This window comes from Pelecanus crispus, chromosome 1, assembly GCF_030463565.1.
Source record: "Pelecanus crispus isolate bPelCri1 chromosome 1, bPelCri1.pri, whole genome shotgun sequence".
NCBI lineage: Eukaryota > Metazoa > Chordata > Aves > Pelecaniformes > Pelecanidae > Pelecanus > Pelecanus crispus.
Genome location: NC_134643.1, coordinates 82,850,118 through 82,865,035, shown reverse-complemented (window position 1 = coordinate 82,865,035; position 14,918 = coordinate 82,850,118). Strand labels below are relative to the sequence as shown.

Genomic DNA, 14,918 nt, shown 5'->3' with positions numbered 1-14,918 from the left:
TGCTGTTTCTGTAACCTTGTAAAAGAGAGAGAGAGAGAGTGTGCACTAGATTTTGGTGTACATGGGGGCCCAGCAGCTTAAGGTTTACAGGGATGAACTTGACCTGATGAGCAGAATGTAGACGTAAAAGTACACATAAACTCGCCTTAGCGTAATAAAATATCAGTGTTAAATAGGATTTTTCCTTCTCTTGCTGGAGAAATGGTATCTCTAGAAGTTCTGTGGTTGCACTGTTTCTAATAAGGTTCATAAAATGCATTCATAAAACAATAGGCCTATTTATATATCATATGAATGACATCAATTTTAGCTGGTGGAGATCCACTTGGGTAAGATAGTGATTTTTTTTTTTACGGGGAATTACTTTGCAAGGTAAAGATCCTCAGTTTACATCTACAGACTGCTTAAGTCTCCTTAAAGGGGTAAAGATGTTCTTTGCTAGATAAAGAAATGCATTAATATATGGCAAACTCAGACATGGGCTGGCTGGAGTGGAAACAGTCTGAGGGGAAAATACTTCTTGAACCTCTTTTATAAATGGAGACCAATGCAGTTTAGGTTGGGGTCCATAAAGTGTGCGTCAGTGGCAATTTCTAAAAACAGGTTAGTTTGAACAAGTTTGCTGTTTACTATTTTAAAGGATTTAATACAGAGTAAGGCTTATTAAGGAGACCTCTGATGCTCTCCTTTTCTGCCTCCTTCAACTCTGTATCTCCCTTCCCCAGCATTGAATGGACCGTAGTGTATTCCCACTTCATAGGATGCAAACACCTATTGACAGCCTTCTCTCTCCCTCCCTTCATTTAGATGCTGCTGCAAGTGGGTCATGCAGTTCTTGTGTACATGAGAAAGAATTGTCTGAGAGATTTTTCCAATATTTACTTTGTTAGCTTCTCTGCCAACCATCTGAAGAAACTATGCTGCAGGGAGATAAGTCTTCTTAGCTTTGCACACCCTCCTTTATATAGTGCAGATGTGTCCCATCTCAAATGCTGAAATGTGTCTTTTTTCCATGAGACTATCTTCAAAGATATCAAGGTTTTAGCCATGAAAAAATGGAGGAATAGTTGTAGAAAGGCTCTCTTCCATTTCAGTGATCTCATCTAAGCAGTTGCTTTTGCAACTGAATAACTATTTCAGGGTAAATAATGAGTTGTTTCTGTGCTGCCAGCTCTCGTTTAACCTGTTGAACTGCAAGTAACCGAGTATGTTGTGCTGACTGCCAATCTATAAGGACCTAGGAGTGGAACAGGAGAGAGCGAAGGTTTCAGTTGTGAATTCCTTGTAATATCAGATGAGAGTGATGGTTAGATCTGGGCATAAGAGAAGAAGGTGCTTCTGTGCTATGCTAGCAAATGTCATTGTTATAATAACCTTTGCAAAGTTGGAAGTGGTCAGTACTTTGAACCAAACAGCAAGATCTTCCCTTCACTTGTGACTTCAACCTAATTTAAATCTGTTCTCAGATGGAAAAAAGACCATATCCAAATCTAGATAAGAGAACACCAAAATACAGTGTTGAAAGCCAACTTGTAAGGCATGGGTTTTGGGGGTTTCCCCAATAGAAAAACTTAGTCAATGCTCAGAACAAGGAAGTAACTGCACAAGAGCATCAATGAAAAGGAAGGGGGTGGGAGTTGAGGAACAAGGTGTTAATTTCACCCTACTGGTCTGAAAGCAAATCTCCAAAAGCCTTGTGTGCAATAGTCAGTAGCCTTTATGATGCCAAGAGCCCAAATGGCAGTGGAAATTTGGGTCTTACTGCTTTAGAACTGTAACAAGAATCTTTACATTATCCTCTGGAAGGAAGTAATTTGCCTCTTGGGCTATGGGTATTTGCAGAGTCTGTAATACTTTCCTCTAAAGACTTATTGGAATAAAATTCATTTTAGTTATATCCCACCTTTCTAGGGTTTTGACATGGTGCTTCACTAGTGTTGCATTTTTTTTTTTTTTTCTCCCCATAGCATTATCAACAGTGTTTGAGGCCAGTGCATGAATTTTCCATTCACTGGGCAAGTGCATGTTCAGATCTGTACTAAAATCAGTGTAAACAAATTTTGATATATTCTCAACTCCATGTGAATGAATGAATTTACTGAATAAGAAAACCCATCAAGAATTCTTGGATACCACCTCAGACTTGGAAAGTCCCACAGCTGCAGACCACAGGAAGGTCTCTGTGAAGCTAGCCCTGTATATTTGTCCTGTCCTTCTGCATCTGCTCTTCACCTCTGTTGGAGACAAGGCAGTGCATATTACAGTTCTTTGTCCTGATCTGTTGTTATCTGATATTAGGAAAATCCATGTGTTTTGTCTGTTTCAGCAGTTATTTGGAAGTGCAAACCATTCCAGGATGGTATGTATATGTTTGCATTTGAATGACTGTGGCATCCTGCTACCCGTCCACTTACACTTACCAAAAATATATATAGTGAATCATCCATTTTGTCCACACTTCAGGGATGAAGCAAAAGGTTTATTTCAAACCACTTCTGAATGAACACTTGAGAAGTCTTAAATATTCTTGCTGTAGCCTGTATACCTGCTGTTTGCCCAAGGCAAACGTAGAGGCAGGATTACCTGTTCTATTCTAACCTAGTCTTTGAATGCAATAGAAATGGTTTTGGAACAAAGTGCCTTTACTTGTCTTCAAAACCCAGCCTCCCTGTAGCAATGAGCTAGTAGCCATGCTCAGAATACTGACTCAAGTCAGGTATGCTCTTGGCTCTATCCATGGGACACAGGCATAGTAACACAGTGCTTTCCTCAGAAGTCCTTCTTAGCACTTAAGCAACAGCAGAGACTTGTGAAATCTACTGTGAGGAAAACTGAAGTGATTCAGGGAGAACCCTTCAAGGTAGTGATGCAACTGTCAAGTATTTGACATTCTTTCAAAAGGAAACAGTATTCCTTGTCTAAAATGTCTTACAGAACAGTGTTTCTGATGAAAATGTTTGCCAGGGCTGATTTTTTTTTTTTTTTTTTTTCACAAGAGAAGTTCAAATCCTGAGCAATCTCTTTCTTATTTCAGCTAAAAATGCATTTGCCAGTTTACTTAAAAAATAAAATTAACAATTTTCTGTGAGTGTTTACTAGCTGAAAAAATTTACCCAACTCTAACAAAGTTATTCTAGAGACACTTATTTCAGTTTTCATATGATCCTAGCATGTATTATAAGACAGAGGATGGAAGTTGGGAATTGCTGTTTGTATTCTTCAACTGAGTTAACACACTGAGTGGTATCTGAATCTTTCATGCCACAGAAAACTGAAGGGAATATTCTGCAAGTAGTGTAGTCTGTGGTTTGCCTACAAACAAATAGCAGAACTTCTTTAGTTGGTCAGTGGCACAAAGAAGATTGTCCTAATCACATCTGCAGCTTCTGTCCTCTTGACAATGTGTCTGAAAACATTAATGATGCTTAGAAAACAAGTTGTGCTTGCTTTTTTTTTTTTGTCAAAAAAAAAAAAAATTGTTGGAAAGACAGTAGCATGGAAGTTGATTGTTTTCCCCCCCACACCCCTGCTGCCTCTCTTAGGGTTCAACATCTGTAGCTGTGTATATATAAAAAAATGATGACTCTAATAAATCATGAGATTAATGGCAGTAAGACTGATGATTGAGCCATGTGACTTTCACACATGGCAAAGATGAATTTGTCTCAGCCCTCAGTAATGTGGTGAAGATCAGTAGCTTAAAGAAGCACAGATGGAACTAAAGCCTTGTGATGGGACTAATAGGGTAAGAAAATACGTATCTGTTGTGATTTGTATAATATGTGCTTTCTCTGAAGATGCTGATTCCAGTCAGGTCACTCCTCAAATTCAGCATTCATCTAGATTTCTCTTTGGGATTGGCAGAATCTACAGCCAGTTCATAATGTACTGACTGTTGTATTCGGCAGTCTCGGCACTAGCGGTGATCTCTGCTCTCTGCTTTTCAGGGCTTCGTTGCACATCTCTTAAAGGAACACTCCCTGCTCCATGGAGATGCATTTTATGGGGAGAGTGGGTCAGTCAAACTGAGAAGCATGAGGTGTGCTTAAGAGTGAGCTTTTTCGTCCTCTTACACGCAGGCCCTTTGGAAGGGTGAGACATACGGTAGAGCTGTACATCTCATTACATCTGTCAGTAGTTCTCACTGTCACTGTGATTTTTTTCAAGCAAAATCATGGCTTGCTGCCAGAGGAGAATCAAGGTCACCCTAAGCCTCAAGAGCTACAGGACACATGCAAATGTGTTTCCACAATGTCATCAGCAAAAAAAGACTTTGGCCTCTGGCTGAGGGCGTGTGTCAACTTAGAGTTGTATCTCAGTTATAAACATCATTGTCATGTACAATTTTTGGTTGCCATTGGGAGTGTAGAATACTATAACTATGCTAGGTCTTCTAAAGCTAATAATTTGAGTCTCAAAAAATTGGATTAAAGTAATGTTTTAGTTGTGGCAGCAAAAGCTCAGCAACTTCTTTGTAATTAAAATAAATTTAAGAGGAACTTGGAAATATTTTAAAAAATATTTCCTAATGGAGATTCTGAATAAGCAATATGAGAAAGTGGGAATGTAGCACTAAGAGTGAATGCACATACTGATTGAGCTCTGAAGTACATGGCTGAAGACCCCATGAATAAATAAAATGTGACCAGCTGGTTTTCAGTATTTCTGGGAACAGAACTTCTGAGGGGGTTTTGTGCCTATAAGATGTTACAGTTCAAATTCCATGATCTGAAGATCTGCCACTCAAAATTTGTGTAGTATTGGATACACATAACAAGGGCTATTTTGAATTCCTTTTTTAATAGTTGTAGTTTAGACTTTTACTCAACTTACTACCCTACCTAAAAATCTTCACATTCAACATTTAGCAACTAAGTATTCAAAGCAAATGTATTTGAAATAGGAAAGGAACACTCCCAGAAAATGTTTCTTTTCACCTGGAATGTACCAGATAGTAACAGCTGGAGCTTTAGGTAGGAATAGTTTTGATTTAGTGCAGTCAATAGCTACAGATTATTTTGCTGAACTTGCTTTGAGTTTTAGGACAAATATGGCAATTATTTCATCTAGTATTAAGATTTACTTTAATTTACAGCATTTTTCCAGTCAGTACAGAATAAGTAGATTGGTAACAATGTTGCATGTCTTGAATGCACGATTAACTGCTAGTCAATGGGAAATTTTTCTACAGGGTTTCAATTGTGTGATGCAAAGAACTGCATTAGACCAGCAAATAATTGTGGCATATTTCACTGTAATTATAATTACTGAGTTTTGTGTCCTTGTGAGTCAAAACATTGACAACAATTCAGAAGATGTTTCTAATTTTACTGTCATTGCAAGTTGTATGCTTTGACCATTAACAGTCATGAAAAATAAAAACGTTTTCAGACTGGTTTATTTTCTTTAATAGCCACACTAAAACTGTACTTCCTTCTTAAAATAAACATTTTTACTATAGTGGCAGTTCTGAATCCCATAATGGAAAGTAACTCTATATATTTATATAACATGATACATTCCCTATGTGTAATTCTAAGAGTTTGTATGTGTTAAGAGCTCTCCCTGCAGAGCTAACAAGCTGCCAAATTACATTTCCCTGACTATTAATTGTTTCATTTTAAGGTCAAGTTCTTCTTGTCCTTAAAAAAAAAACCAAAAAACAAAAAAACCCCAAAACCAAAAAAAACTCCCAAACCAGTGCAGAAGGATCACTTTCAAAGCTATTTTTGTCTTATTTTTCTTGACTGTTCTTACTGTATGTTTTGTTATTCAGAATAACTGAACTAACAGTCAAGTACTGCTAGCCTTACAAAGTCAAATGCATTAGTATTGGTGACTTGAATTTAGTCACGGAGAGCTGATCTCTGAACATATTCACAAGTTGTAGATGGTATCTCCAACCCTGAAAACATATTCAAAATATCTGTGAGTACAAGGATTGTCTCAGATAAGCAAAAGAAACAGAATGAGGCTTCAGTTAAGAGGAAAAGAGGTACTTCTCAAAGTTGAAATGAGTCAAAATACATTGCTGTAGAATATTCAGAAACACTGTTTTCTTGACATCATTTGAATACAACTTGTCTTGTTAGCTGCTTTCCCAAAGGTGTCCAGTTCACATTCCTCCTGGACTAGTTGTGGCAGCATTTGGGTCTAACTTATGCAGGAAAAGTAGCTTGCTGCTGACAATATATGTCAGCAACTTATTCTGTGCTGTTTCAGTCACTGAGTGTTAATGGCAAATGTAAACTACTGTGACAGAATTGGAGCTACTCTGCAGAAAGCTGTGGCTGCAGATTTGCCCAGTTATTGAAATATTTAATGCAAGAATATGTACTATTGAGCTAGCAAACCTGCAAAGAAAGAAACAGGAGAGAAAGTATATATAGGGATTTCTTATTGATCATGAAATTGAGTTGGCAACATAAACATGATAAAATAAGTCCCAAGACAGATTTTTGCTAGGAGATGTCTGAGGAGATGAGGTACCTGCTGTCTTCATTTGAAGAAGGATAATTTCAAGGGCTGGGAAGTATTTAGGCTAGGTAGGTAGGTAGGTGCTTTGGACAAATATTCTTTTTCCTATTGGTGTCACTGTATTTTTTCCTGCTGTCACAATCTTCCTGCTACTGCCATGTGGCACAACTTTAATAGCTGAACTGTATCTTCTGTGCAATTCACTCTGTGGGTTTCTCCAGATGCTCTTCCCCAACCAACCATGAAAATCTGTTTTCCAACCTCCTTGCCAGACCTTACCCCTTATTACCATCCATGTCAACCACATACATTTGGCTGAGTTTGGAAGCCTGCTTTTTTGTGTGTTTAGGAGAAATAGCTTTCATAAGAAAAAAGGCATTACTTTTTTCTGGAACAGAGCTCAGGAGAGAAGAAATGTTAACATAAAGATGTCAATGTTCACTTCTGTATCCATGCAGAAACCTGGGAAGGGCTAGCTACCTGAGGTACACACGTATAAACGCTGTATCTTAAGAGATGGGAGATGTCTATGGATGATTCAGGTTGAGAATGAGAAACCCCTCTAGTGTTCAGTTACAGGGCTTCTGTTTCTCTGGCTTCCTTGTCTTTGGGGTCTTCTAGTCTGTTTGGCTCAGTAAGATGGAGGACAGAAGTTCATAGAGGTAAATTTTGTTGTAACAAGTAAAGGCTCTAAGGGGATGTTATCTATATGCATGGAAAAAGTTATCTAGCTGACAGAGTTGAATGTAGTCCTGAAATGCCGTTTCCTTTCTTCTGTGAAAAGTAGGAGGCCAGAGTGAAGCATCCAAGCAGCTGGACCGCATACCTAGCCATGTAATAAACATTCATGTTATTGTCCAACATGCGGTATGACTACAGCTCACTCACAGCTAGCTGCATTTAGCACTGTTTAAAAAAAAAAATCACATCTGTCATTTTTTTGGAACAAATTTTAGCTTGCCATTCTGACAAGGAACTGAAAACAGCTTCCTCTAGCTTTCTATTGTGGGTCATTCCCATGAGGAAAACTGAAAAACAATCCTGGGCATAATACAACCAGGAATGTATAAGTTAAAATAGCTAGATCAGTAGCTCCTCTTTGTCGCTGAGCTCCATGTTTTCGTGTTTTTAGTTGATGATTAATGCTTTTATCACAGCACAATCAATAGATGTTTAAAAATAATTAATTTGCTTAGATTAAATTGGCCAAGGAAAATCCTTTCTTAATTTAATGCTTTTGAAAGGGACTGAACTGAGTGCAATGGAAATCATAGCTTACTATCTGAGCAGATAGTGAGTGGCACCAACACTGCATGCTCCTCTACTATGTTCCATTAATCTCCGACTCTCTTCTGACAGGTCATATCTGTGTATGAGGAGGTACTTACAACTCTTTGTGCAATTGGTCCCTGACCACTTTTCGGAATCTATCAACAAACCTGCTTGTCAGTTAATGCCAAACATTACACAGGTTCAGTGGTATGGATGTTTGCTCACTCTGCAAGTTATTTCACACAAAATATTCAGCTAAATATTCTAAGCCAAAACATTTCATTTAAAGAAAAGAAGTTGATATTGTGCTGAATGTACTTTTTCTTAAGTAGACCTGTATTTATGATGCTGTAGGAAATTTTCGGTGGTGGTGGGGGGGGGGGTTGTGAATATGTTGCATCCTTCTTGTTTCCTAGGTCTTACAAGGGTGTTCAGTTGGGTACGTAACAGCATCTTCATGTGCATTCAGAAGTATGTTTCACTGTTTTTCTCTCTTCATGTTTTCCAGTACTATGTGCCTTTGTAATTTTGAATTATGTGTTGGTATTCATTTATGTGTCTATGCTGTCCCATTAGACATGTGATGAGCGATTATGGTTCCATGGGGTGTAAGTCAGTATGTAATTTGGCCTGCAGGCTTATCTAAACAAAAGAATGTACAACAAATAAAGTCAGCATTAGTGCATTTTGAGTGCTGATTGTTTCAAATCAGATACACAGGAAACCAGATGTTGAAGTTTATCTAAAACACTTGCAGCCAAACATGTAACTAAGTACAGCAGCAACAGTGCATGGCTCTTTTTGCATATACTTAGCAATATGTTTGCAGTGAGTACAAATTTATTCTTATTGCTCAGTTCACTTTTTCAGATGCTCTTTTATTTCTGTTCTGCTAGCAAACTACTGTTTAATTCATTGTGCTCTGATTCTGCAGGTCTTCTGGGGGCAAAATCAAATTTGGGGAGAATGTACAAGAATTGCAGTATCAGTCATGTCTCTGATGACAATAAATTTAGATGCCTAAAATTAGGTACATAAAGTGGCTTGGCTTTTCTAACTGTACTGGGCACTTGTAGCTCTTAGAGTTGTGTATGGGACAATCTGAGTATTTGGCATTTGCAGATGGCTTACATTTGAGTACCTAGTAAGGATTTAAAATCCCAGGTTCAGATGCTCAGATTTTTAACATTTTTACAGAAAACTAAAATAAAAACAGCTCTTTCTTATTTAGGCTAGTACCGAGTACACTCCTGACGCTTTAGTTCCACAATAGTAATGAAGAAAAGCTCTCATAATATAACTTTAATAAAGAAGTTATTCAGTCTGTGCTAGTGATATGTTTTGCCATATTCTTCCAACATGACTGCTCAGATGAGCTTGAATACTATTTGGCTGCTGAGATGAGTAATAATAGCAAAGTTGAAGAGGTTTTTAAAAGCAGGCTGGTGGTCAGGTGTCAGACACTTATAGGCGCCTTGGCTTTCATAAGCCATTGTTTCCTTTTTTGTCTGAGGAAAGTAAGGATTTGGAAATGTCTCAGTCTAGGCCCCAAACCAGTTTTCCTCTCTGTACAGCTTTAAAAATACTGCGTTTTGGGCAGAGAGGTGATCTGAGTTCCTGTCACAAGAAAGAAGACAAGAAATAATGCTGTAATCTCACAGGTACTTCCTCCCTGTGGATAAAGTAAGCATAGTCATCCCATGGATTTTCTGTCAAGGTGCGGGTTTACATATAAAGTTAAACAGATCATACGTTTACTTCATAGACATTTGTTACATTGAGTAGTGGAGCCTGGTGTTATAGAGGGTGTTTTAACAACTTCTGATCTGAAAGTTGGTAAGCAGTCAACTGATAGTATCAGCCTTTATGCTGGATTGATCCCACCTGCCTTGCACATAAATCAAGATACGTGTGTTATAAGCATAATGCCGTTGTCTGAGATTGGACTGACAGTCATTCTTCAGAGGTGCCTCCTTTTCCCTTTCTCTGTTGACTGTAAAGAAAGCAGAGGTTTTTGGCTTAGATGTGTCTCAGAGTGGGAATGAACAAAAACTAAGAGGTTTCCCTTTTCCCTGGTACTACGTCACCCATAGTGCATATTGTGCACATACAGTCTTTTATAAGTGATAATTGCTATGGAAATAGTTTAACCAAACAATGAAATGTTCTGTCAATGAAGTGTGCAGAGCTTTTTTTTTTTTTTTTTTCAAGTGCATATTAGGAGATTTTACTGAATGTGTCTTGTACTGGAAAATTGGGTTTAGGCACCTTTAAAATAAATTTAGTCAATTGGTCTCACTGTAAATAAGCTGATAAACTTGTTTTGTTTCCCATTGTTAAATATATAGTTAAATTTAGAGATTAAATTTGTTCTTTATTTTAATATTTTGTTTGATTTTGTTAACAGAAAAGTTTTATTGTAACTTAAAGTGGGCTAGGTGTCATAATAATTTTGATGATGTGCCCATTCCAAATGAATTAAGTAATAAAAAAAATTTGGGAGTATATTTCCATTTTAACTGTATATTATCAAGAAGCCAGTTATGGATTTACTGTTTGTGTTGTCAGCTTACTATTCACACTGAGTTCCTGCTAAGCATATAATAGTGATAAAAACACATCTCTCAAAATGATATCTTGTTACTTTTCTCTCACAGATTATTTCATTTAGGAGTTACTCTATATAGGATAACTTTTCTAGCACTAATAAGAAATCCTTGTCCTAAGAAAGAAAAATTTAAATGGGTAAAAGTGATTAAAAGACAGTGGCACTGAAGGAACAAACTGGAATTTACTTTTGGTCTCTTAAGCCTGTTTTTTATAATGTTCTGCTTTAAAAACAACCAACCAAACAAGCAAAACCCCCAGATGAACAGAAAAGCCCCCACCCTTACTTTCATTTGGTAGATGAGACCTTGTCCTCATCAGTGTTCTCTACACGTTAATGTTTTTATTGCTTTGGTTGAAGACTGGTTTAGCTTACCCTTTACATCCCATCTGGCCCTTCTCCGGCCTGTGTTTTTCCATGCAGTTCTGCAGCTTTCCTGGTCATCTTTATCCATGTGCTCTGTGAGCTCTCCCCTGTCACCAGGTGCTTGGCATTGTCTTCACACAACCTATTACTTAACAATTTGAGGAATAAATATTCATGTGACAGGAACTGTTTTATGTTAAACTGTCTCAAATTTGCCATCCTTTTTTATGCATGTGCCTGTGTTTTCTCAGTTTAATTTGTGAAATATCTCCTTTCATTAGGGTTCTTTGCTGTCTGTATTCCTCGGAGTAGCAACTGCAGGTACCCTTCTATAAAACGTAAGCAGCCACTGCAATTCCCTGCAGACTTTTGGAAACTACACTGTGTGGGAATGGTATGAATTATCTTTAAATTTGTTTTTGAGGTTTTTTTTGGTGAATATGAAAAAAAACCCCTCCTAATAAAAACAGTAAGTTGGAATTATTTGCAAGAGAAGAGACCTGCTTTTTCTTTTTTTTCCACTTTCTTTATCTGAGAAGAGAATAATGCAAAATCTTCCTGTTTATTTTGTCCTGGCATTGCTAGGCATTGCCTATTTGAGGATGACCATGGTAATGGGAACCATGTGCAATCATATTTTCTACTGCAGTTGTAAATTGGGAGTTCACTTTTTCCCCAAACTACAAAGAAGTTAGTGTAATACAGATAAGGAATCTAAGGTTAGGTAAAGCTAAGCAGCATTACAAAAATATCTCTGCGTTATGTTTGGATGTGTTCTCACCTTTTTAGAAACTGACACTGAAGTAAAAAATAGAAGTATATGTAACTTCCCTTTCCTTTTGCTGTTTCATTTAATGAGTTGATCTGTTTCATGGATTCCTAGGTCTATGGCATTCACTGTGGTAGAGACTATTCTGTATTTTCAACTTGCTGCTTCCAACTGTTCATGCTCAGAAAATATTTTATAATCAAATAGGTACAGCTTCTTCATGTTGTGAGTAGTAACATGTGTAAAGGAAGGATGGCTTCTCTTCTTTCCCCTTCGTATTTCCTTGCCTCCCTTCCTTGTTACTCTGCAAGAACAAAAATTAGGCATTCATTCCCATAAAGTCAGTTTGGAAAAGGAAAGCTTATTAAAATAAATATAGAGAGGGAAGATATAGTTGTTCTGGCTTGAGCTGCAGCTGTTACAAACTTACCATATGTAGTAGCTGGACCTTACAACTTTGAGTTGTATTTCTGGAAAGCATCACTGCCATGTGTTAAATGTATTTTAACGCTCCACATTTCCTCAAAATGAAAGCATTATCATGAATGATTATTATGAATTACTTCATTGCTCAGAAGCTTATGGCTTCTTGACATTAAAAAAAAATATTTTTGTTCCTTTTTGTGTGATTTTGGGAAGTTTGATTTATGGCTGAACATTGTTGTCTAATTGAGTTTTGGAAATTCACTCAGGGAAAGTGACAGTTAATTTCAGAAACTGAGTTGGTTCCAGAAAGAGTGCTTCGAATAAGAAGATAACTGCTCACGATTCTGATGGTCACCTTAAGGACAGAAAATATTTAGAACAGAGGACATGTTACTTGCATTTACCATTGACATTCATGTTTGGATGTGTAACCAGAAAACAGTATTAATGGGTTAATGTTTTAAAGTAGGAACACACAGAATTAATGGGTGATAAAAGCATAAAGGGGTTTAGTATTAAATAGCTTTTATTATTAGGGTTACAAGGATAAAATAGGTATTCTCTTGTGGTGGTTTAATACATCACAAAACATGAACCTGAACTGACTGTAAATTGAGTCAAGTGGCTCTGAGAGTAGTAGGAAATCTTATTATATCACCACCCAAATATTATGAGCCTCAGAGCTGTGATTTCTGCTTTAATCTGATACTTAAGAGCAGAACTTCTAAGAGCAGCTCTTCTTTCTCTTAATATTCATGTACACTAGAGGTAGGTTTTTGAGATAAATCTTGTCTGTAAACAAACTGGCAGAAATTGTTCTGTCCACAAATCTGACCATGTGGGAAGTATGGGAGGGGAAAGGAGAAGCAGGGAGGCAATCTTTGAGACATCACCCAAATACTTAGTTTTATGGAGTAAAGCGCCCATCTTCAAGTAGTACAATGAACTATATGAACTATATGTTACAGAACTCCTGTTTGTATAAAGTACATAATCACATCACTGTGTTTTTCAAAATGCTTGTAGGAATGAAATGTATGTGTACTACTTGTGGGATGAGACCGTCACAGATAATCATAGCAAAGTCTTCACCAAACAGAAAACTTGCGTGCTTTTTACCCTACATAAAGAGGGAACAGAAGCTTGCCATGCTTATGTAGGTAGTCAAGCACCAGTTGAAGCCATTAAGCCCAGGATATGTTCTACATGACTCTGCAGAATGTCCATGGTCAGACAAGCAGGGATTCTAGGCGCACACTGGGGTAACAGCAGAGCTGCTCTGCAGTGCTCAGCACAGCACCTACACAAATGGGAATGATGAGAAAGTGAAGGTTTCACAACTGGCACGCTACTGTTGTCTCTCTTTTTGCATAACTAGCATGTTATAATGGAGCAAAGAGCCACTGTAGTAGTGTATGCTTCTCTGAAAAGGAATTGGCAAATAAATGTAAACAATAAAGAGGCTTTCTAAGAACCCATGGATGCAGATTGCAAACAGCAGTGTGAAGAGACAGAGATAAGTTTGATAAGGCAATATGGACCAAACCTTTAAAATGACAGAAATAGAATATAATGCTACTTCTTATCATGATAAATGTGTTGCAGTAATTTTAATATCTGTCTTGCGCTATAGAGGAGGCGAACCCCCATGAATTAACTAGGGCCTTTCTTTACCATTTCAGCAGTCCATTGTGTAGTAGAAATTGCTAGCAATACAATGTTTTCCTTTTAATTTGATTATGCCTTACATGAGCACAGTGACTACCTCTGCTTTTGCCCAACTCTGTGTTCAGTTATACCATTTTATAATTATATTCCATAGGCTTCATTTTCAGTCATTGCTGTTTATGCTATGGCTCTTCTAGTAGTAAGCTCTGATGTTGTATGCTTTTTAGCATTTAACTTGAATGTAATCCAGCCAAAGTGGTGCTGTAGAATTAGCTTGAGCTTTCAAGAATTTAGTTTTCTAGGAGGCAAGCTTTCTCTCTGCCACATGGGTTGTTTGTTTCCTTCTTATGCATCACAGTATATGCAAGTGACACTACTTAGTCTTCTACTTGTTTTGTTTGACACTTAGTTTTAGTGATTCCCCCCTCCCTGCAAACATTTATCTTTTTTTCTCCCTTGAATTTATATGTGTCATCCTATCCATTTTCCAGTTTAGACTCTGCCAGCTCATAACTGTATGTGCCAAGCTTTCAAGAATGATCAGAACTAAAATAGATAGGGAGCTTCCTTAGAAACTGTTAGGATCACCAGTAGTCATGAACAAAATCACTATTTCAGATCACAGCAATTTAAGCTAGATGTACTTCATGGCTTTTGAACAAAATAAATACAGGAAAAGATACTGAAAAGACCTTAAAGCAGAAATTGCTTAGGAATACTGATACAACTGAACTCAGAAAGGCCGGTATGTATATACTTCACATTTATAGCGGAAGAAGTCAGCCCCATACTTGATGGAAATAAGTATTAGGCCTAGAGCTTTGTAAAGCGTAATCAATCTGTTTTCATCAGTTACAGGGCAAGCTGCGCTTCTTTCTTTTGTCTTTCTCCCCCCCCCCTTTTTTTTTTTTCTTTTTTGCAGTCTGTGAGGGAACTCCTTCATTCATTGGCCGTCATATGTCTTCTCAATCTGTAATGAAATTTGTAGCTTTCTTATGCTTGGGACATAAGCTGAACTGCAGTACAGCTTTGTATCCATCATGGTTACCCTGCTGAGCTGACTGCATTTAAACACCTGAGGGTCTTCCCTGGTCTGTGGGACAAGTTTTGAAAACTGGTGAATATAGTGACCAAATAGAATACTTGAAACAAAAGTGCTGTTTATATGATAATAGCAATAAATTTTTAAAGAAAGGTTTTAGAGAAGTTAAAGTACACATATCAAATAGTATTAACTGAGGAAATGAAAGTCAGATTGTTTCTGTTTATTGTCATGCCCACATTGAAATTGTGGATATGGTGAATATCTGCTTATGGGGAGACAGTCCTCAA

The 14,918-nt window shown here is 37.4% G+C and overlaps 1 protein-coding gene across 1 annotated transcript in view; it reads left to right on the top strand.

The window, feature by feature from the left end:
- LOC104026622 (potassium voltage-gated channel subfamily KQT member 1) overlaps positions 1-14,918 on the top strand; it is a 518,395-nt gene that overhangs the window by 91,778 nt on the left and 411,699 nt on the right. The gene's annotated exons all lie outside the window — the stretch shown is intronic.